The sequence below is a fragment of the Chenopodium album genome, chromosome 6 (assembly GCF_948465745.1).
Source record: "Chenopodium album chromosome 6, dcCheAlbu1.1, whole genome shotgun sequence".
Lineage (NCBI taxonomy): Eukaryota > Viridiplantae > Streptophyta > Magnoliopsida > Caryophyllales > Amaranthaceae > Chenopodium > Chenopodium album.
This window is the reverse complement of record NC_137839.1, coordinates 11114454-11140186: the sequence shown is the minus strand read 5'-3', so window position 1 is coordinate 11140186 and position 25733 is coordinate 11114454. Positions and strand designations below refer to the sequence as shown.

At 35.6% G+C, this 25733-nt stretch overlaps 1 pseudogene across 1 annotated transcript; it reads right to left on the bottom strand.

Annotated features, from left to right (window-relative positions):
- Nucleotides 1–3297: 3297 nt before the first annotated feature.
- LOC145634587 (3,7-dimethylxanthine N-methyltransferase TCS1-like) lies at nt 3298–15926 on the bottom strand (annotated as a pseudogene). Its single transcript, XR_014113438.1, has 5 exons — nt 15852–15926; nt 9334–9756; nt 8647–8921; nt 8276–8471; nt 3298–3455 (listed from the first exon to the last, which is right to left on the bottom strand). The product of XR_014113438.1 is annotated as a 3,7-dimethylxanthine N-methyltransferase TCS1-like (transcript).
- Nucleotides 15927–25733: the final 9807 nt, after the last annotated feature.

Below are 25733 nucleotides of genomic sequence, written 5' to 3'. Positions count from 1 at the left end.
AGGAAGTATTAATACAGTTTGGTTATGCATTTGCAAATGCATAACAAATATAAAAATATTAAAAAGTACATGAAAAAAAGAGAAAGGAGGAGAGAGATAGGTAAATGGGACCACTTTTAAGTATATCATTAAAAGCTTATATAATACCATTGTCTATTTAGTGATATTATTCCTACACGTAGTTAGTACCACTGAATACATATATAATACCAATACGTATTGTACCACTGAATGTTCAATGGTAGTATTGGAACATCCAATGATAGTATTAATCATCCAATGGTCCTACTCTTAATTCAGAACATGCATATACGTGTAATTACACTCTTACCCCTTGTCTGCGTTTCTCTATGCATAACGAAACTCCATCAGGACAAGCTCTAGCGTATATCATCCCAATCCCAAAAGAAGATGGTGGCATTTCATTGAAATTACTCCCTTCGATTTTTTTTAATTTTTTTTTTGGATTGCACAAAGTTTTAGGAGAATAATATAATATTGTGAGTGGGTGAATAAATTATTATATAGTAAAAATAAAATGGCGACCATGAAAGAAAAAGTGTGTAATAGAGGATAAATATTTAATTTTACTCCGTATTATTTAGTGGAGACCATGGAAGAGAGATAAATGATAAAATAAGTTGAGTGGTGTTTAAAGTAAGAAAGAGAAATGATAAAACATAGTATAAAGTTACCAAATATAGAAGTGATGCATTTAAAAAAACACCCAAAAAAGGAAAGTGATGCAAATAAAAAAGAAATGGAGGGAGTATGATTTTGGAGAGTTAGAAACATTTCTGTGTTTTATTTATTTTCTAAATTAGTTTCGGCCCAGTGTAACGCACGGATTTGTAAAGTACGATTTATTATTAATAAAAATAGTCAATTAAAATTTGTTTAAAAAAAAAATAGTCAATTAAAAATAAAGTTAATTGAAATTAAATGACTTAATTAACACTTTTTTTTTGAAATTTAAATTTATTAATGTCTATCCTTTAAATTCTTATGCGTTATAGTATGAAAATTTTTTCACAAAATTATGTCAAGTTTCCCCTCCGGTGATTACTTTAGTACTACGTATATAGTATAGAAGTTTATATTTACTTTTTTATTTATTATATTTTATTTTGTGTACGTGAAAAACAATGTATTGATTGTATAATTTCTATATATTATTTTCTCAATAAAATAAAAAAATCTATATATTTATTGGATTTAAAAATTTGAATGTTGTACACTTCTACATTGTTTATAGTCTGACAATTCCCACTGACGAAGTGACGAGTAGCCGAGTAGGTACCAAACACCACATGTTACGCAATGCTCTCAATGGCCGCAAGCTAAGCCAACAACAAAATGATTGTTTCAACAATCAATCGAGCTCTTAACAAGATTTTAATCAAATATATGTTTCTTATGAGTACATTATACTGTTAACAAAAATTTCAACATCTCAAGATTGATCCCACTTGCATTTTTTTTTTTCCATCTGTATTGGCATGCAAAATAGCCAAATTTTATTCAAATCATAAGATATGATGATGATACATTCACACTAGATTTATTTCATGTTTACGAACATAATTTCTACAGTGAAATTCCCTGATTTCGAGAACAATCAATTTAAATATACTTGATACAACTCATAAAAGGATCACGTATTACTGTATTAGAAACAAAAACAAAATATTTTGTATTCCCTCTATTTTATAATGGAAAAATGGAAACTAATAATTCCACCTTTGCCACTTCTGCTCAAAACAATCCCACCTTTTCGAATTCCCAAAATAATCCCAACTTTGACCCCCATCTTCTCAAAATGAGCCTTTTAACCCACAACTTGTTTAACAGGTTAACTTTTTTTTTTTTTTTTTTTTCAATCTCTCATCTCCCACCTTAGCTATCCACCATAACCACCACCACCCTTCCATAAGCACCACCACATCACCACCTAACCCCACCACCTTCTTTCTCTCTCCTAACTCCGACCACCGCCATCCACCCACAAAACCCCCCTAACACCAACCACCCCAGCCAGTGGCAGCCACCTCGAAATATCACTGCCATCCACCCACAAACCCCCCTTAACACCAACCACCCCAGCCACCCCGAAATACCACCGCCCACGAATTCAGCCACCACGAACCCCAGCCACCACAAACTCCCACCACCCACCCACAAATCCCGACCACCCACGAAACCCAAACCACCCCCGAAGTGCCGATCTCCCCACGAAATCCACCAACCTCGAAATCCCGACAAACCCACGAACCCCCAGCCACCACAAACTCCCACCACCCACGAATCCCGACCACCCACGAAACCCAAACCACCCCCGCCGATCTCACCCACGAAACCCACCAACCTCGAAATCCCGACCAACCCACGAAACCCACCAACCCCAGAACACCGACCAACCCACGAAACCCAAACCACCCACGAACCTCGAATCTCCCACGAACCCTGGCCACCCACGAAACCCAAACCACCCCAAAATACCGCCGCCCACGAACCCCGACCACCCACAAACCCCGATCTCACCCATGAAACCGGGAAAGGGAGGTGGGGAAAGGGCAGGGGTGGTGAAGTGGTGTCTGATGCGGTGGACGGTGGTGGGGAGTTTTTTTTTTTTTTTTTAAATTTGCAAAAATTAAAATTGTACCAATCAGAAGGTGACACGTGGCAAGTCACCTTCTAAAATAATTACCAATTTCACAAATCGGTAAAAGGCTCATTTTGAGCAGATGGGGGTCAAAGGTGGGATTATTTTGGGAATTCGAAAAGGTGGGATTGTTTTGAGCAGAAGTGACAAAGGTGGGATTATTAGTTTCCATTTTTCCTTTCATAATTAGAAGTCTTTCTAACATTTATTACTTTCATAATAAAGTCATAAAGAGAAATAGACTTTTAATTATGAAACAGAGGGAGTAAGTAATTTGAGAAGAAAAAAAAAAAAAAAAAAAAAAAAAAAAGGAAAAGAGTAAATGCAACAGAAGCAGCAATGTAATCCTTATGTATACTGTAAAACTTAAAGCTTCCCGATTCTTCTTTTCATTCTTAACAAGGACTCCTCCACGACCTCAAAACATTGATGAATCGATGCCAAAGGATCCAACACCAGCACAATACACTTGATAAACCAAATCAACATACACAAATGGTCGAAAAGAGACACTCCTCTATCTCTAAAAGTTTTTGTTTGACTTTTATTGTGAGACAATCACTATCCACACTGGAACAACTTTTGGAAACAAAGGGAGTATTTATTTCACTTCATTTTATAACGCTTATACTTTTCTAAGTAAAATGGTGACAGCATAAGTGCTGAAGAAGCTTATCTTGAGCCAAATGTTGAAATACACAACATGTGAATTTTTCATAGAAAGGGGTGATTATTTCGTCTCCAAAATGATGGGAAAGTACTGATTCCGAAAATGCTCTAATGAAGTTGGTAACTGAAAGAATTATATTCCGTGAATATTATCATTGCTTTGCTAAGCAATATATACCGTGTACAAGATTAGGCTTAGCCCCTAATTTAGCTATAAACAAGGTAAGTAAATATATCTAAGGCTAATTACAAGGAAACCGAATATATGCAAACTAATATGTACACTTATCTTAACACACCCCCACAGTCGAAGCGGGAGGTGGACGGACATTGAGACTGTCCCTAAAATCATTAAAGAGTACTCGTGGGAGACCCTTTGTGAAGATGTCCGCAACTTGATATCTAGATGGCACATGAAGAACACGGACTTCACCGCGGGCAACCTTCTCACGAACAAAATGAATATCCATCTCAATGTGTTTTGTTCGTTGATGCTGAACAGGGTTGCCGGACAAATAAATAGCACTCACATTGTCGCAATAAACTAGCGTAGCCTTTTTAACCTGACAATGTAACTCAAGAAGAAGGTTTCGAAGCCAACATGACTCTGAAACAACATTAGCTACACCCCGATACTCGGCCTCTGCACTTGACTTGGACAATGTAGGTTGGCGCTTAGACGACCAAGAAACCAAGTTATCACCCAAAAATACACAATAACCAGACGTCGACCGCCTCGTATCAGGACATCCACCCCAATCTGCATCAGTGTATGAGACTAGAGTAGAAAAAGAGGAAGGATACAAATGAAGACCGTAGTCCAAAGTACCCTTAACATACCGAATTACCCGCTTAAGAGCAGACATGTGATCCACCCGCGGATCATGCATATGAAGGCACACCTGTTGGACGGAATATGAAATATCCGGCCGAGTGAAAGTAAGATATTGCAGAGCCCCTGCAAGACTCCTATACAGAGTAGGATCATCAAAAGTACTACTAGAGGTAGCACTAACCTTCGAGTTTGTGTCAACTGGAGTAAGAGATGGCTTACAAGAGGACATACCAGCACGCTCAACTATTTCTTCTGCATACTTTCGCTGTGAAAGGAACATACCACCCTTGTGTCTAGTAACAGCAATGCCAAGAAAATAATTTAGAGGACCCAGATCCTTCATAGCAAATTCCGAGCTAAGAAGATCCATGATGGAACGCCGGAGAGTATCTGAAGAGGCTGTAAGAATAATGTCATCAACATACAATAAAAGATAAGCCATGTCAGGCCCCCTTTGCAAAATAAATAAGGAGTTATCCATCCGACTATTGGTAAAACCAATAGATAAAACAAACTCTGCAAAACGCTTATACCAAGCGCGGGGAGCCTGCTTAAGACCATATAAAGCCTTATGCAGACGACAAACATAATCAGGATGAGAGCGATCCCTGTAACCCAAAGGTTGATGCATATACACTGTCTCTTGGAGGTCACCATGCAGAAAAGCATTTTTGACATCCAACTGATGAATAGACCATGCCTTAGAAAGAGCAATACTGAGAACAGTCCGGATGGTTGCCGGTTTGACAACCGGACTAAATGTCTCCCCACAATCAATGCCAACCTGCTGAGTTTTTCCATCACCTAAAAGACGGGCTTTATGCCTCTCAAACACACCATTAGATTTAACTTTATGAGTAAAGATCCACATAGACCGAATAACATTCACATTAGGTGGACGGGGCACCAACTCCCACGTCTTATTTTTAATAAGAGCATCATATTCATCATCCATGGCCATTTTCCAATTAGGGTCACGAAGTGCCTCAACCGGAGTACGAGGGATAGGAGATCTCGACACTGTGGTATGCAAAGAGTGCTGAGAATATTTGGGATTGGGTTTAACAATCCCGTTTTTACTCCTTGTAATCATACGGGGCTGAGCATTATGTGTGGGGTTGGAAACTGGGCCAGGTTGTGTTTCGGTCTGCTGGGGTAAGAGAGGTGGACCAGGCTGGTTGGGTAATGGGCTATTTGGTGGAGAAAGCCCACGCATAGGAGAGGTGGGTGTTGGCAGGTTGGTGAATGGGCTGTGAGGAGGAGAAAGCCCAATAATGGGCGTGGACTGACTCGCCACATGTGGCTGGGCCGTGGGATTTGTTGTGGGAGAAATTGGGGCCTGCTGAGATGCAATGTGACGTAGGATATTTGGATGTAACCCATCATCAAGAAAATTATAAGCATCAGCACTAGGTTCATATAAGTTTGCAAAAGGGAAATTATTCTCATCAAAAACAACATGGCGGCAAATAATGATTTTATTGGTCGATAAATCAAAACATTTATAGCCACGGTGGTTAGTTGGAAAACCCAAAAACACACAAGGGGTAGATCTTGGTTGAAGCTTATGAATAGTGGTAGAGGGAATAAGGGGATAGCATAAACAACCAAAAACCCGTAAATGAGAATAAGAAGGAACCCTTTTGTAAAGAACCTCAAGAGGTGATTTGTGCCCCAAAAGCTTACTTGGAAGAATATTTAGAAGGTAAGTTGCCATTTGCAATGCATGATGCCAAAAGGAAGGGGGAAGAGAGGCATGAGCAAGAAGAGTACGAGTGACATTATTTATGGTTCGAATTTTTCTTTCAGCTTTCCCATTTTGAGAAGAAGTATGTGGGCAAGATAATCGGAAAGACATCCCATGAGCTTTACAAAAATCCCAAAAAGAACTATTATCAAACTCCCGACCATTATCACATTGGACATTTTTAATTTTTCGTTCAAATTGGGTGAGAATATGTGTTTTGAAGGTCATGAAAGTATCATACACATCCGACTTTCGTGATATGGGAAAAGTCCACAAAAAATTCGAGAAATCATCCAAAATAAGAATATAATATTTGTGCCCCAAGGAACTCAAAATAGGAGAAGACCACAAATCACTATGAATAATGTCAAAAGGCATAGTAGTACTCGACAAAGACGAAGAAAATGGCAATGTAATATGTTTTCCAAGAATACAAGAACCACAAATACTGGAACTAGAACAACTAGTACAATCAATGCTATTATTTTTCCTAAGAGCATCTAAGATAGGAGCCCCTGGATGACCCAAGCGATCATGCCAAAGCCTAGGAGTGATGGCTGCAAAAGTGGATGGAGAAGCTTGATTGTTGAGAGTGGAGGTGACGGGGTAAAGATCTCCTTGACTATTACACCTCATTATTGGCATCCCCGTCCGAAAATCCTTCACAGAAAACCCAAAGGGATCAAATTCGACAGACACTAAATTATCAGTAGTAAACTTTCGAACAGATATGAGATTTTTGATGAGTTTGGGTGCATGTAGGACATTTTTCAAGGAAAGGGGAGGGTTAGGGGAGGGTAGACTGGAAGTACCATAGCCAACAATCGGAATAGTGTTACCATTACCAACAACAATGCCAGTATTAGGATGAGTGCTCAAATTAAAATAAGACGAGAAGTTACCTGAAGAGGATGTCATGTGAGATGTGGCGCCGGTATCCATATACCAAGACGGGTCCGGGGGAGCTAGAGACATTGTGTGCATAGCAGCTTCAATATCAGTTGGTGTAGACTGTCCAAGTTGTGAAGCCGCATAAGCTTGTTGATAATTCGGCCTAGGACCCAAGATGCTAGGAGCTGAGGCCCTTTGCTGTTGCTGCTGTGGCCTGGCCTAACCTTGATTAGGATAAGGGCAAGGTGGAATGGGCCAGGCCCCATTTGTCCACCCCCAAGGTCCATACGGCTGCTGCCAATATGGATGAACAGAGTATTGCTGCTGCGGTTGGGATCCACGGCCACCGGACTGCTGCTGTCCCTTGCCGGACCTACCACCCCCGCCTGCACCGCGGCTGCCACCTGCGCCGCCGCCGCCGGTGTTGCGTCGGCCACCGGTAATTTTCCGACCAGAATTCTTGCCTTTGGAATGCCCTGTATTTTCAGAATTTTGTGGGGAATCCAAAACTGAAGATGCCACCATGGCCGATTCGGCAGCAGCCTCCTTAGCCATGCTTGTCTCCTCAAGAATGAGCATTGATCGAGCCTTATAGAAGGGGGGGAGTGGGTTGCTTTGCCGAATTAACGTGCCAACACCACCATAGGCCTTTGTAAGGCCACCAACCAATTGCAATACCATCCTACTATCCGACACCGGAGCACCGACGTTCTTCAACTGATCAGCCAAGGATTTGAGGCGTTGACAGTATGAGGAGGCATTAGGAAAATCTTCCATTAATGTGGTGGAAAATTCCTGTTCAAGAGCAACGGCGCGGGAATTCTCATTATCTTGAAATATGTCACGCAATCTATTCCAAGCTTCCATCGTCGTAGTATCGGGCTCAATAATGGTGGTCAATAGATCATTAGAGATAGTAGAGTAAATCCACGAAACAACCGTGGCGTCCAAAGTCAACCATGCTTCCTTCTCCTCGTCAGTGGTGGGAGCGGGCTTCTCCTTGCCCTTGGCCGGAGGAATGATATGGTGTAAGACTTTGTGAGAACGTGCGTGAACTTTGAAGAGTTCCGCCCAAGTCAAGTATTGGGAATTGTCCATTTGAAGAATAACAGGGATGTTACTCTTGATATTGTTAACAGTAAAGGCGGGATGAAGAGAAGATTTGTCCGACATCGTGAGGATTGCCGGAGATGAGAAGAAGATGACGGAAAAACTGTGGATTAGGGCTGAGCGGAAACGAGAGAAGTAAACCCTAGCTAACTGATACCATGAAGTATATGATCCCAAGATCTAACCTAAGCTCTGATACCATGAAAGAATTATATTCCGTGAATATTATCATTGCTTTGCTTAGCAATATATACCGTGTACAAGATTAGGCTTAGCCCCTAATTTAGCTATAAACAAGGTAACTAAATATATCTAAGGCTAATTACAAGGAAACCGAATATATGCAAACTAATATGTACACTTATCTTAACAGTAACTATCTGAGATCTTTCCCATTTGTCCTCAATTTCAGGTGCAATATCAAGTGGCAATGTCTCTGAATGTTCAACAACAAATGACCCTTCCTTTTGCACTATAATTTCAAGTTCATCTGTGCTTGCCAGATAGCAAGGGAAATCAAAATTATCTAGCTTCTCTTCATTAACAAATCCTCTTGACTCATCCAAAAATATTTATCTATATATACTCCACTTTAAATAGTGTGTGTTAAGACCGTTAAACTTATAAAAAGGCGGTCATTTTAGAGAAGTGTTGCATTTAAAAAAAATGAAGGGAGTTACTGTAGCAACATCTATCGAAAAAAATAAGACAGAGGTGGAGAAAGTGTAAGACCTCTGTAACAAGACAAAGAAGGGCCTCAATCAATAGTTTGAAACCATACGACCTCCAAATCGATGATTCGTAGAAGAACATGGTGAGCCAGTAAGAGTTAAGAGCATAAATCCATTGGATACAACTTCTTTGGAGCGACATTTCAGAAACAGGTTAAAGTCTTGTTCAAATTGATCCCAATAAGCTTTTGCTACTGATTTAGGACTTGTTTCGGCTGTATAAATGTTTTTCTTGTTTATCGGCATACCTTGGTCATCATAAAGCCCTGGTGGTATCTGTACATTAAGTATACAATGTCATGAAGTTGACTGACTACAAACTACAATAGATCTCTCAATTCAAAAGCAAAAGGACTAATCATTTACTCTATACAATACAATGAGGGCTTTAACTGTGTGGCTGGCCACACCGTGTTGCCAGCCAACACAGTGGCCAGCCAACACAAGAGTAACCCCTGACCAAATTACTCAAGTAACCCTTGGCCAAACCCTTAAGTAACCACCCCGATTTCACAATATGGCCAGCTACATATAAAATTTGCGCTATACAATTATATTGACTAGTTCATGATCACATAACCTTTAACATGAATATATATTGAGGAAAGCATATACATCACATAAAGAAAAAAATAGAATAATTTCATCCCATATAAAAAAAATATGATAAGTTTTTAGCAAAACAAACCTTGGATAACCAGTGAAGAGCATAATTAGAATGAACAAAGTGCAAACTGTTGCGAGGAAAAAGCATGTCATAGTAAGAGCCAGGAACACCCATCAAGAAGCACAAGGGCTCACCATTGTCGTCTTTTCTCTTTAAAGCCTCCAAATTCAGTAAATTCTTAAACAATAAGCTGAAATCATTTGAGGGAAGGTCATTCATATACATATGAAGTTTAGGTTGTTGATGAACTTGACTATCAAGCTTCAACTCCTTGTACTTCCTTTGCATAATTTCAATCACCAATGATACTAGAGCCAATGGAACTGGGCCCACTCCACATCCCAAATCAGCTACATTAAGACCTTTTATTAAGTCTTTATTCTCCGAAATTAGAGATTCAATTGTCTTCTCTAATATGGGTTGGTTCGTTAGCCACACTCCCTTCTGTTAAAATATACGTGAACATAATAATTAATATATATACAGACTTTTAAATGATTAATTTAAAATTTTAGTGATTGAAAATAAATATTTAAACTGTTGTATTTATATAATCTTGACAAATAGTTTTTGGAAAATTTAATTTTAATAATCCCATCTTTGGCTAGCTCGCGGAATAATCCACTTATTGATTTTCTTTTACGAAAAATTGTAAATAATAATCATAACTTTGTTGTATTTTATTTTAATAATCTCAACTATAGTTAATTCTGATATAATCCGAATTTTGAAGGTGGTTGATTTTCGTCAATCCCAAAAACTGGTGATCGGTTGAATTGTTTTTTTTTTAAAAGTGACACGTGTCACAAGTTAATTGGTGTAAAAAACAAACAAAAGTAAAAAAACAAAAGAAAAACACTAACCTAACCCCAAACTTTCGCTCTGCCCTTGATGCCAGCGGCGGTTGCCATTTCCCCTCCCCCTGCGCCAGTTTCCCCTTTCCTACGCCGCAGTCGGCCTTTTCCGGCTAGCTTTCTCGATCGCAAATTAAACCCCCAACCTCACTCCTTATCTCCTTTTCCCGTTTTTAGGCTACCATTATAAATTGGAAACCCCCAACCTCCCTTGAAACCTCTCCCTCCACTAGTAAATCGCTTAAAAACCACCTTTTTTTATCCCCAAAAACTCCTCCCCCGGCCACCACCGAAAACCTTACCTCTTAGGGTTTTGGGGTGGTGGGAGGAATGATTTGGGGTTTTTGGCAATGGGGAGGGGTTTCATTGGTGGTTTCGTGGGGAATGGCAGGGTGTTTCAGGGATGGAGGAAGACGGACCCATCGAATGGTGTTTCCCATTGCTGGCCGACGAGAAAGGGCCGACAGGCTTGGCACTGGGGTGGAGGTTAAGGTGGGCCGGGAGAAGAGGAGGTTATATGATGGTTTAGTTATTTTTGGTTTTTTTTATAAATTTTTTTTTTTGAACAATTATGGATTGACCCATGTCAAGTGACCTGAAATAATAGGTCATTGACTTTTATTGACCGGTTATGGATTGAAGAAACAACCCTCAAAGTTCGGATTATTCCAGAATAATACAAAGTTGAGATTATTGAAACAAAATACAGCATAATAAACCCACCTTAATTTGGGGGCCTTTTCTCCTATTGGTCCCTTAATTAATTATGACCAGTAACTTGAAGAATGGGTATTGTTTTTTCTTTTTTTTTTTTTTTTTTTTTTTTTTTGCTCTATTCTCCCTAATCCATCCAGCCTTCTATTACAAGTAAGCCCATTGTCTCTCCTCTCTTTCCTTTTCATGACTTTCCCACCTCACATTCTCTCTCTTCTTACCACAATGGTAACATTAGCAACAATAAGGGAAATGGGGAATGCGTAAGTAAGGTTGGGTGTTTCACGAGAAGAGGAAGGATGAGTTTTTTCATGAGGTGAGGGTTTTATTTGTGCATAGGATTGTCGCCGGTCATGGTAGGATGTAGGTGGGTGGCCGACCTTGGGTGAGTTTTTCGTGGGTGGTGTGCAGTGGCTTGTCTGTGCGTGGGTGGGATTTTCGTGGATGGGGATGGCTGGTCTGTGCATGGGGGTGACCGGCCGTGGACAATGGCGGATCCAGTATGGCCTGGGTTCAGCTGAACCCATATAGGATCTAGTAAAAATTTGACCAGTTTAATTAAAAGGAAATTTTGTCAGCAACTACCAATTAAAGCACGTGTTTTTATAACAACTACCTATTAAATATTTTTTTGTAAAGAACTACCACAAAATTGTAAAAATTTTAACAAGCACTACCACTCTAACAATTTCGGCTAGAATTTCCGGCATTTGGGTCTCTCTTTTTACCACATTTTACCTTTATAAGGGTAATTTAGTCAATTTAGATAGTGATTTTATGAGGTAAAGGTAAAAAGTGGAAACTACATGCCGAATATTTTAGCCAAAATTGTAAGAGTGGTAGTACTAGTTAAACTTTTTGCAACTTTGTGGTAGTTCTTAAAAAAAATAATAGGTAGTTATTTCCAAAACTCGTGCTTTAATAGGTAGTTCTTGACAAAATTTCCTAATTAAAAACCAAAGTTTAGTTATATATATAAGGAAATTTTGTCAAGAAATTCCCCAAAGATGCCTAAACTTTGTCTAATACTACCCATTAACGGATTTCGTCCAATTAAGTCGTTTGTAGGTCCCTCACCTACATTTTTCCACCCAATGAACTCCCTTCCCAACTACCTTTGTCCTCTTTCATTAACTTTACCCTATTTTCTTTCTCTTTTAACTTTTAACCATTTTAATCTAACCTCTTAAAGAAGGAAATTCTTTCCTTTATTCCGCAAAAACCCTTTTCTTTCGTTCCTTTCATGTGTTGTCTCTCTCTTTCTTACTTATTAAGTAAAACATAACTGAATTCAAACCCTAAAACCCAAATTAAATAAAGCAAAATCCCTAGTTCAATTCAAGTCCTAAACCCTAGAAATTAAAATCTCTAAATTGAATCCCTTATTATGATAGTTGAAGTTAATTAAAACCCACATACATACAAACCAAATAATTAAGCCCCTATTACAAAAAAAAAAAAAAAAAAAAAAAAAAAAAAAAAAAAAAAAATCAGCATTACTTGATTTGGGGAGAAATTATATAGAATTGCTTAAATTTTTAAATGTTATATGAGTTTAGGAGAGAAAGAACAACACTAAGACTTTAAATAATTAGGAAGAGATCGAGTTAATTGGGTGGGAAAACATAGCCTAATAGCCTGTAGCCTAGTGATAGTTGCTTATAATTTATCACCGGTTTTGGTGGGTTGATTGAAAACCCACAACACCCTTTATATGACTATTTCTTTTGGAAAAATAAATAGTTTTTACCAACTTATAGAGGTGATCAATAGGCAGGCCCGGTCGGGTTTGGGCCAGGCCGAGGTAAAAAGATTTTGCCCATTTCTCGGGCCGGGTCGAGTCGGGCCAAACTTCGGGCTGGAAAACGTGTGCCTAAACCCGCCCAAACTAGTCGGGCCATACGGGCTTTTCGGGCCGGGCCAAAAAAAACAACTAAAAATGCAAAAAAAATCATTTCCCAAACCCGTCCAAAGCTTTTTAAATTCGGGCCGATTTGGGCCCAACCCGATTTTGGGCCGGAAAATTCTGCCCAAAACCCGCCCCAAGTCGGGTCGGGTCAGGCCGGGCAAGCGGGCCGGACTCAGTGTGATCCGCTCTATCAACTTATTACTAACTTGATGCATGGTAGATAAGATGATAATCCCTATACCCAAAATAATTTTCTTTCTGCAAACACTAAATTATGAAGACTTTTTTTGTTCAATTATGAAGACTAAATAAGTTCAATTGTAATTTTTGTTAAATTAACATGTGCACACCCAAATTATTAATTTAATTTGTATTTTGGATTATGTTACTTGATTTCATTATATGTGTTTGGAACTTCCATATCCATATAAGGAACAAAAATCCTATATCTGCCATGGTCGTGGGTGAGGGTACATGCATGGTTTTAGAGAGGAGATGGCTGCGTGTGGGAGGAGGTTAGTCTGGGTCGCCGAAATTAATGGAGGGGAAGGGGAAAAGGAAAGAGGAAAGGGAAAGAAAATAATAATAAAAAATTGAATAAAATTTTATTTTTTAAAAAACATTAAAAAAATATATATATTCGGATGAATTACAAAGTGACACATGACATGTCAAGATTGTCAACCCATTATATTGGTTTCTAACAAGTCAAAGACTATTAGAAGAAGATGGCCCCCCAATGGTGGGATTATTAAATAATAATCCAACATTAAATAATAATCGATCGATTGAATTATTATCTTCGAACTGGCCAAAAGTGGGATTATTAGTTACATTTTTTTCCTTTTAAATTTTTTTTTAATATAAGTAATAACTACACATTAATAAAATCTAATGAAATATCATTTGATATTTTAAATCACCAGGAATAATATATATAGAAAAAAGTCAAATCTTATTCAAATGACGAAAACATAAATTTAGATGGATGAGATGTTATGGGAAAACCTACATCACATGACATGCATGATTTATTTAGGAAAAGTTGGTAAAAATAATTCCAACTTTTGCCCGTTCGTTAAATAATGTCTCTACCACCACGCACCCACGACAACCTCCCTACCACAACCTACTAGTTGGTTCTGGAGCCCCCACCCATCGCCGCCAATTCCAACCCTCCTTACGCCGGCTCCAAGACCCTCTCTCATTCTACGCCGGTGCTTCCCTCCTCTTTCCCCCTAAATCATGTTATAACCTACAGTACACCGTACCGAAAAAAAAAACAAAAAAAAAATGAAACCCTTAAAATATTAACCCAGCCTCATCGCACAAACCCCCAAATTTTCCCTCTCCCACCCTCGGAACCATAGAAATTATGGTTTTGAGGGTGGGGGAGGGTCGATTAGGGGTTTTTGCGGTGGGCATGGGTTATTTTAAGGGTTTCGGGTGAAAGTAAGGAGGTTTTGTGGTGGTGGTTTTGGTACGGTGGTTCAGGAGTTAGGGGAGGAGAAGGTCTGGCGCGACGGTCAGGGCTGGGGGTATCTGGCTAGGGGGGTAGGGTTGTCGAAATTCGGGTTGGTGGTGGTAGGTTTTTTTTTTTTTTTTTTTTGTGCAGGAAAAAAAAAAATTCAACCAACCATGTGGTGAAATGTGTCACTTAAATAAAAAAAAAATACTTCTTTAACAGGTTACCGGTCACTTAAGACGTTTAAAGCAAATAACTCCGAAAGTTTGGATGATTTAAAAATAGGATTTTTTGTGAAAAACTACCTATTATAATCCATAATTTGCGAGAAACTACCTAATAAAAAAAATGTTGTAATTAACTACCTAATAAAATACAAAATGTTGTAATTGACTACCTCCCACCAGATTCTCAATTTTGACTATTTTTTTCCGGCATTGACTTGGTCACATGACCACCACGTGACACTAGCAGACTATTTTCCTCCTTTTTCCCCCCAAATTTCCTCACCACAACAACCAACCACCATTACCAATCAACCAATTCACACCCCTGCTCCACCATATACACTAAGCAACACCCACAACACTAACCACAGCCCCAACCACCTTTCTTCTCTCGCCCATAACACGACAACAATAGCAACTGCAGCCACTACTCACCACCAGAAATCAACTCCAGCTAGCTCGCATCACAGTCACAACTCCCATTCATCCGCCAGCCCGCAATAATCGCACCTCCATTGCAGCACACTTATCGCCACTGCTCACCACCGGCACCACAACTCTCAACACCGACCACTCCAATAGCCACAAAATCATTATTGCCACCCAACAATGGTCCAAAAAATCGGAGCAAAGAAAGAAGATAGGTGTCGGATTTTTTGGGAACAAAATCAACAATTGTTAAAGGGTTTTAATCGAAATCCATTACAAAAAACTAAATTAAAGAAAACTTACCTCAATTGCAGCCTACAAAAGGAGAATTTACCTCAAAAGAGTGGATTTTCGAACTAAAATTAGGGGGTTTTGGGGTTAAAATGACTCAATTAGGGATTTTTGGGATTAGGCGGGAAGTTTTGGGGGAAAAAAGGGGGGAAAAGAGTCACGTGACCAAGTCAACGCCGGTGAAAAGTAGTCAAAGTTAAAAATCCGGCGAGAAATAGTCAATTACAACATATTGTACTTTAATAGGTAGTTAATTACAACATTTTTTTAATTAGGTAGTTTCTCGCAAATTCTAGGATTTAATAGGTAGTTTTTCACAACAAATCCTTAAAAATATTCAAAAGTTGGGATTATTTAAAGCGAATGGGAAAAAGTTGGGTTATTTTTACCAACTTTTCTTTTATTTACTCTATACATGCTTAATTATTTTTACGGTAAGTAGAATGACTCTAACTACCCCACATCTTCACAATTTCTTGGTCTAGATATCGATTTTGTGGATCATATGGGCTAAAAGTAGACTTGATTAATAGACATTGTAATCCCAATAGAGTATTGCACACAAGTGATCATCTTGATCAAGGAGTACATAAAATTAAACATTTAGTAAATGTTGAGATACAATAATCATATTCAAAACTTAGAGTTACCTGGACAAAGGAATTCTGAACATAACTTAGCTCACCATCACCTTTATTCATATGAAGAAAATCATTAACTCCCATTTTTTATTTTTATTTTTATTTTCTAGGTTCTTCCTCTTTTTTCTTTGCTTTCTGAAATCTACCCTGAAAATTGAAATTTGTTTTGTTGGAAAAATAGTCATTTAAAGCAATTGAGTCTGAATAAAAATAAAATAAAATAAATAAATAAAACTCTAAATTAATCACAATTTTTGAAGAGGAATTTTTTTTTTTAATGACATGAGAGGCGGTGAGATTATATTATATCACTAATTTATGCAATAATTATTGAATAACCAACGATATGAATAGGATAATGATCTAGTTTTTTTTGTTTTTTTTTTTTTTTTTTAAACCAGGATAATGATCTAGTTAGTTCACATACAATTTCAACGACTAATGAACTTATTTAACTCTTTGATTCCTTTTGTTCTTCTTACTTATTAAACTTATTAAACGGCTAATCGAAAAATAAAAAGGATATGGAGTATTAATTAAGAAATTAATCAAATAGTCATGCACTCATGCATCACTTTCATACATTATTATATTCCGTAGACTTTTTTAATTTATGTATTTGTTGGTCTAAATGTTAATATACGTCTTGCTCTTAGAGTCTTTTTTATTTTTGAGTCCACTTTGATAAACATTAATTATCCGGCCATATTGCATGTTGATATTTTCTACTTCTAAACCAGAAAGTTATTGTACGTCAGAAATGGTTTACGGAGTATTAGTTTTAGAATGGCAATTTTGTTATATTATATTGTTACTCATTTGTCAAATGTATGTAGCTAGGTTCTCCAACTATTTGGTCATTGTAGACGTCATTCGATGTGCGCCTACGTTAAAAGCATGTTGTAAATATGCTTGGCACTCATAGGAAGTGGGAATTGACATATACGATTAGGGACAAGGAAAATAGGGAGCCGCCAACAAGTTTTTAAGGAACTTGTAAACCGTTCACGGATCATAAAACGCAACCACGATAAAGGGACAACGATAGGCAACAACGATTGACCCGTGAAGGTTACACCCCATTCATAATCCATGAGATTAATAACTCCATATGGTTCGGAACCACGAAAGGAGGATCGGGGATGATGGTACGAAGTGAGTCATGGAGTCACATTCGCCCGTATTGGCCTCTACTCGATTCTTATAGTGAAAAATGATTCCTGCGATCTCAAAGGCATACAAACAAAGATTCAATTTGCTCCAATCTATTATTATGCTAAATTGGTTAAATATTAATGCAACACATAATTCTAAAATATCGTGATCACTTGAATTAAATAACAACATTAAAAGGAACCTAAACCGGTTGTCCAAATTATCTTATTAGGCGTGATTTTCAATTACATATTCCCTTTAAACATGCAATATGGTGATCAATAAAAAATATAATAGAATAAACATTAATATTGGAAGCAATTTAACAATGATAGCGTTAGTCAAATCAAATATAAAATAACCTAATCATGATACTAGCAATATAAAATAAAATAAGAGTAATTAAGTGATTAATTACTCACATTCCACGCGTTCCTTTAAATTGCTACATCACGAATAAACTGTTAGTAACTTCAATAAAAATATAAATCAAATTGAAACAATTAAATTAAATAAAAATTAGAGTTGATTTGGTCCAAACCCTCAGTCAATTATACCTATCACGCCTTGGTTTAAGTATAGAACTTTGGGTATTGTATGAACTCCTTGGAGTGCTTAAGTAGGGGAATTATTTTGAGAGAATAGGGTGGCTAGTATTTAGGCTAAAGAGGGAGAAGAGAATTATTTTGTGATCAAGCTTGTTGATCCTTGAAAAAGGGGAGATATGACCTCTATTTATAGAGAAAAAAGAAGGGTCGAAAAAACAAGATAAGATCCGAATTAAATCGGAATAAAACTCGATAGACTGCAGTTTTTGCGGTTTTTGTTTTTATCATATCTTTTGATCCAGAAATCGGAATAAGATGAATAAGATATCGTTGGAAAGCTCTTGAAGTCTACTTTCTAACCCAATTAGAATCAGATTAAAATATTTTATAGAATAAAATATATGGCCGAAATAGTGAGACGATGTCAGTTTTGGATAGAGTTTGACATTTTATTCATATCTTTTCCGTTATAGCTCGGAATTGATATTATAATATATCACTGGAAAGATAATTTCAAGAGCTATCCAACCATATAAAATTTGGATAAAAACTATGATGAACGAAAATAATATCTGTCTATCTTTGAACGTCTTTCAATTCGGATATAAATAGGATTTTCAAAAAAAGGAGTTTTATTTAATTTCAAACTATTTAATCTTATCTTTTCAAAAAGGATAATTAGGATCTTCTAGAAACTTATAGAAGCTTCTAATTAATCTTAATTGTTTTAGGAATGGGATTAAATAATTTGGACCATCCACATGATCATTGGGTCGTAGGTAAGGTGGACTTAGGTTCGGTTTGGGCTCGGTTTAATATTTTGGCCATAACTTATTCGTTATAACTCGGATTTGGGATTATAATATATCGTTGGAAAGCTCTTTTCAATACCCATCCAACTATTCAATCATTGGACCCAGATTATGAACCAAAATAAATTGGATCAAACGTTTTTATAAAAAGGACACGAAATGAATTATTTTGGGTTTAAAGGCACGAAAAGAGGAAAATAAGTTATGGTTTGGGGAAATGGGCTAGGAGTTGGGTTGGTTTATGAAATGGAGTTATATTTATCTTCTTTTATGGAGTTATATTTATCTTGTTTTGCTATGGAAATTAAACTAGTTGTTTAGCCTGTTTTGATACACGGGTTAACATTACGGAATAATTACATTTTATTATGTAAGTTACGGAATGCCTAAAGTCTTAAATCGTTTAACGTTATATAATTAATCTAGATTTTAGTTCTAGATCCGTGCACCATGCACTCGATAAAAAAAACTAGTAGAAGGAACATTTTATAAATTATATAGAGAAAATACAAGTTTATAACCTTGATAAATGAAATTTGTTTATCCAGGTGTAGCGCTGTCTTTTCACGTTGTTTAGTAAGGGCATTTATGTCCATTTTTCAAACAAATCTAACTTGGGCTGAAAATGTCGTTTATATAGGGAAGGCTCTCGTGAGAACCCCTCCTATATGTGAGAACTCTTTCTTTGTGAGAACACTTTTTATGTTCTAAACTTTTAATCGTATGTTCTAAATTCTAAATATGATGTTCTAAACTTTTCCCAAGGTGTTCTAAATTAGTACTCACATGTTCAAAACCATAAGGGCTCGTTTGACATTGTTGTGGTTTTATGTTTTTTGATTTTTTGTATTTCAAAATCATATGATAGATATCATATATTGAATAAAAAAATAATCAACTTTATTTAAATCATGATAATTGTGAAAACTGACAATAGAAAAGTGGAAACACCTTTTTCTTGTTTCCGGTTTTTGGTTTTTGGTTTTCAAAAAAACTGAAAACTAAAATTAAAAAACGATATCAAACAACAAGCCCTAAATTAGTTAAGCTAGATGTTATAAATTTTGTGTTTTTCACCATATACCCGTGAGTTTTTTGTTTATTCATCATATACTCATAAACTTTTTTAAATTCATCATATATACCCTCGAGTTTTCACAAAAATACACTATATATCCTTGATGATTAATGATTGAGAACTTTGTCAATCATTAGTGTAATACCCCGTATTTTGATACGTATTTTTCTAATTAATTAATTATATTTTTGTAATTTAACTTACTATTTGAATTTTGGAGCCAAAATGATATTTGAATTTTGGAGCCAAAATAATATTTGAATTTTGGCGCCAAAAATATTTTGAAACCTAATTTTTATTTGTAGATTTTGGATAAGATTTATTATCCATTTTTTTTAAAAAAAAACGGATTATTTATATATTTCGGATGTTTTAATTAAAGCAAAAATTATATTTTATTATTTATTTAATAAGGTCCAAAAATTCCTAATTATTAACTAAGAATTTTGGATTTTCCTAGCATGGAAAATCTGATTTTCTAGGTTAATCTAATTGGTGAATAATTGGTATTTTATTACTCCGTAATTAATTATTTTATACAATAAATATTATTTACACAATTATTTTTAATTCCTTAAAACTAGAAAAATTACTTCCTAAAATATACTAAGGTAGTCCAAAAAATTGTGCTATCGAAGCTCAATATTGTTTGGCCCTCTTGGATGATTTTTGGGGGAATTATTATGGTAATTTCATTTTAAATTATCTTCCTCAAAATTAATATTTTCCTTAATTTTATTTTTCCATCTCCTAAATATTTGATCATCTTATATATTTTTCTACCTTATATCTCCCTTGATTATTCACCAAGTAATCTTTTTTACCATATTATTTTTCATGACAACACACTTTCCTTATTTTTATTATACTCAATCACCTTAATATCAAAACTTTCCATATTTCTTTATTCACCTCTCCAAGTAATTCCTTAATTCTTCTTGCCATAATTCTTCCTACAATTTCCTACCATAATTCATGCATGAGCTAGCCTATAAATACCCTTTTTATTCATGAGCAAATACTCACCTTAATTCTCTTAATTATCTTCTTTTTTTCTCTTCCTTTTCTTCTCCTTGTGCGCCAACCACCACCACCGAACACCTTCGGCGCCACTTGCCCCCAACCACCACCGCCACCAGCCATGGTAGCAACCAGCTGTCGCCACCTATCTCCTCCTTCTTTGTTTTTCTACCTTTTCTTCTTCTCTTATCTTATTTAATTAATTAATTAATTAATTATTATTATTATTATTATTATTATGGGGATTAATAAAAAAGTTATTATGAGTAGTTTTAATTAAATAAAATCAGATTTTTAATTATTTGTATGAGAAAATAATTTATAAGGTTCGTGTACATATAGTTGGGGTTTTTAATTTAATTATTGTGATTATTTGTTAACTTATATAAATTAAGGTTACATTTAATTGTAGGGTGTGTTCAATCAAGGTTCTTGAAGTTTTTTTGTGTGATTATTCTAGTAAGGATCAAGATACGTTTAGGTGGCTAGAAACCTTTGAAAGTGCGTGATTGGTTTGAATAAAATGTTATATATGATTTTATTGGTATATGGTGAAAAAACAAAGCTTGTTGTTGTGGTAGGAAGTTTTACAGAGCACTTTTACATACTAAAAATCGAAAGAGGAAGATGATGATCTTGAGTGTGTGGACATCTGATGAATCATATTTATATAGGTTTTATAGGCACGTTTATGCTAAGTTTATTGTTGCTTTTTAGGTCTTTTGTTGCCTTTTAGGACGCAAATGCATAAGTTGTTTGTTTTGTGCTCTATTACGCTCCGTTTGTATTTGTCTTAATGTTTTAGGTGATTTTATAGTCATTTGAACGCTTTCGAAGTGTTTGGAGTTGATTCAGATGATATTTAGATGGAAGCCGGCGAATCGAGTTTATTAATCATATATACCATGTTCGTGAATGTTTTTTTTGAGATTTATATGCATGAGGAATGAATATAGCATTCACAAGGGTTTCTATGCATCTTTCATAATTGAATTTGAGTTAGAAACGAAGTTAAACGATATTTTACAAAGTGGCAAAACTGATCTTTGTCCACTATTTTGATCATAACTTGAGTTCTACATATTGGATTGATGTTATTCAAATTGAGTTGAAAACTAGACTTGAACATCTTTCCAATGATAGGTCACATGCCCCAAGAAGCCTCCTAGAACAGAAGTTATGACCGTTTTAATCTGAGGTAGGTAGCCTGCGACCATACCCCGCGCCCAATCGAGGCTCTGTAGCTACTGCCAGGGCGCGGGGCTGACCTGCGCCCGCAGGATTTGGCGAGTGCACGACCAGCCCACGACCACGAGGTTTCTTTGTTGCACATCACTCGTCCCTCGTTTCCGTCGATATTATTCGTGCCACGTCACCTTCTATCATCCAATAATATTGCAACTTAAGTATATATTATTTTCATATTTCTTATCTTTAATTATTTTTAGATTAGATTTAGGAAGTTTATAAATATTCCAAGGGATTAATATTTTCCCTTTTGCCTTTTATATCTTTTATTATTTTACGTTCTTTTTAGTTTTCTCTTTTGAACCCTAGTTTCTCATGGCATCTCCATGAATTCTTCCATGGATGATTCTTGGGTTTACTATTTTAATTCATTGAGGTATTTTATTTCTATATTCTTGCTTTTAATTATGTTTTATTTCTTAGACCTAGTTTTATTTATTTATTTCATGCTAGACTAGTTTATTTCTAGGGTTTGGGAATCCATATTTATATAATGAATCTTGTTTGATATTATTGATATTTTGATTATTGATTTCTCTAATTGATAGTGTTTATTGTTAATCTTGCAACCTGATCAATTGTTAGATTAATTCTTGTTAATAAGAGTTTGAATCTAAAGATCTTACTTTTAGAGGCTTACCTACAATTAGCAATTCTGATTATGTTAGCTACCGAACTACATATGTTGAATTGAGAGCGTTAAGACCTGACCGTAGGCTTAGCAATTGCTCTAGATAATTGATTGATTGAATTGTTATTGATATTTGATAGATTTAGAACTATAAGCATGGTGAACCACAACCCTAGGTCTTTTTATCAATTGTTTTATTCCTATTTTAATTTATACTACTTCCCAATCCCAATTTCGTGACATAGTTTAGTTTCTCCAATTTCTTAGAGGTTAGATTGAATATCATCTCCCTGTGGATTCGACCCTACTTACCCTACTACATTGTTAGTTGGTTTTGTTAGGAATTTATTTTTGACAGGTGTACGACAACCTATCAACATCTTTTAGAAGTGCTTTTGGAAGTGTGAAGTACTACGTGAATCCCTTAACACTCCATTTATATAATAAACAAACTAGCCGTTATTAGTGTTCAACGGCTAGTTTTTTGAAAATATTACCGTTTCCAAAAAATGGGTAAATGGTGAAATATCTTTTAAAACATGGTATATGGTGAAAAAACTTTTACATAAAATGGTACATGGTGAAATGGTAAATTACCCCAAACGGCTCACTAACGGTAGTTAGCCATGTTAATGTACAATAATTGAGTGGTATTTGGTCTATTAGAAAGTTTTTGGTGGTATACGGTGAATTAAGCTTAAACTCAGTGGTATATAGTGAAATTTCCGTTAAAATTATGATTTATGAAATAAAGCATGTTTAATTAATTGACTTTAATAAATAAATTGGATTATTGATTTTTATATCATGTCTTGGATGATTTAAATTATTTATCATGGTTTAATGGCTTGATTTTAAGTACATGTTGAATTTCATTAAAAACGAGTTTGAATTATTTATTGGAATTATTGAGTTAAAGAGGTTTTTTTTATTATTATTAAAGCTTTACAAAGCATGTTAGTAATCCCACTATGCGGATTTGGTTAATAAGAATTTAGACTTTGTATGACAAATTCTTTTCTCAAGAATAGCCTTGTAATATAAGGAGACTAGCTTGGGGGGCGTGCACACTTGGGTGAGAAATTGGATTTAAAAATGAATTGGTATTAATTATTATTGAGTTATTGGAATTGTTTGAGAATATTGGAATTGGTTTTAAATCATGAGTATGGAATTATTATATTAATTAATGGTATTGAATTTTAAAAGTATGTTTGCTAATAAATTAAATTTACTTATCTTGCACTTATCGTACTTAGGCCCCGTTCTTTAGAGTTGCTCTGCTCTGCTCTGCTCAAATCAAATATGCTCTGCTCGGCTCTACTCTATTTTCAAATTATAATAGTTAATATTCAATAATAATAATTAATATTGTATTGATGATAATAATTTATTATTTTGAATAATTATAATAATTATTAATATTAAAAATAATTTTAATAATTAATGTTTATTAATCATAATAATAATTATTATTAATAATATTCAATAATTCAAACTATTAAGAATTAATATTAACTAATATTATTAATTAATAATTTCTAATAATTATAACAATTCTTTCAAAAAACAAGTAAATAATAATAATAACAATTAATAACAATTTTTTTTATAAACATTTGATATTAGAATCACAATGTGTAGATTCCTTGAAAAAAAAAAAAGAATCACAATGTGTAGAAACGTTTTATGTGGGTATTGATTGTTAGTTCATTGAGTTGAATTATTTTTCAAATCTTTCCATACAATTTAAGAATTAAAAAAAAGAGGTTGTTTCAAGTAGTACTGTGTATATCATTATTATTTAGAGGGTTAAAAATATATGATTAAGACATATTTATAAGTAAAATTATTATTACTCATTAAATCATTTTATTTTAAAATTTTTGTGAAATAAATATAAGTAAACTGTTGTCTTTTATCTTTCGACTATTAACATATGTTAAATATGGTACACATTTATTTATGTTTTCACTCACCTAAATCAATGGTATATGCACTTAATAATAATAATAATAATAATAATAATAATAATAATAATAATAATAATAATAATAATAATAATAATAATAATAATAATAATAATAATAATAATAATAATAATAATAATAATAATAATAAATGGTATATGCACCTAAATCAATGGTATCGTGTGCTGGTATGGTTGGTATTAAACATCGGTATAATGTTGTTCGGAATACTCTTGTTGATGTTTGTTATCGATCTGGGATTTCAGCTAGAAAGGAGGTTGACGTTGGGTTGTCTTGAGGGAACGACGGGGCCCTTAGACCTGCAGATGTATTACTGTATTCCTGGGATTGTGGTCGTGATGTATGTGTTGATTTGACAGGGTCTTCTCCTTTGACACAGTCGGGGCTATCCGACTTTGTCCTTGGACGGGTTGTGGTTGATGCAGCTCATCGGAAGCGGAACAAGTATGAATCTAGTTGTCGAGCAATTGAATATGGATTCCTTCCCTTCTCCTTTTCTTCACTTGGGGAATTAGATAAGGAGGTTGTTGCGTTGCTGAAGCGGGTTCAGAAGTTCTCGACGACTCAAGACATCGGGGCTCGTGCTGCTGCTCATATTTTTACTAGGATAGGTTTTTCTATAGCTAGAGGAGTGGGGGCCCAGATTGTATCTCGGCTTCCCACTAATTTTTTGTAGGTTGTATGAGTTTTGTTTTTGAGATATAATAATAATAATAATAATAATAATAATAATAATAATAATAATAATAATAATAATAATAATAATAATAATAATAATAATAATAATAATAATAATAATAATACATTATGAGTAATCCTACTGAGGTCGCTGCCCCTAAACTTATGAAGAAATTTGCAGATATATACTTCACAAAGGTTACCGCTTCTGCAGAATCTGCCTTCTCTTTATCTCCTTGACAATTAGCATTGTGGAAATCGCAGCAGGGAGATCATACCTCCGTTTGGCTTCGGGCGGTTCCTATTTCAGGGTTGGGTCAGACGATGAACGCAAAGACTTACCGATGTGTGTTATGCTACCGATTGGGTGTTCCATTGTTCTCTGTCTCGATGTCGTGCTCTGCTTGTTCTAGGGTTTTCGCAAGGCATATTTTCGGTGATCACGCGGTGTCGTGTGCTGGTGTGGTGGGTATTAAACATCGGCACAATGTTGTTCGGGATACCCTTGTTGATATTTGCTATCGGTCAGGGATTTCTGCTAGGAAGGAGGTGGACATTGGGTTATCTGGAGGGAACGACGGGGCTCTCAAACCTACAGATGTGTTACTTTATTCATGGGATCGTGGTCACGATGTCTGTGTTGACTTGACAGGGTCTTCTCCATTAACACAGTTTGGGCTTTCTGACTTTGTTCCTGGACGGGTAGTGACTGATGCAGCTAATCGGAAGC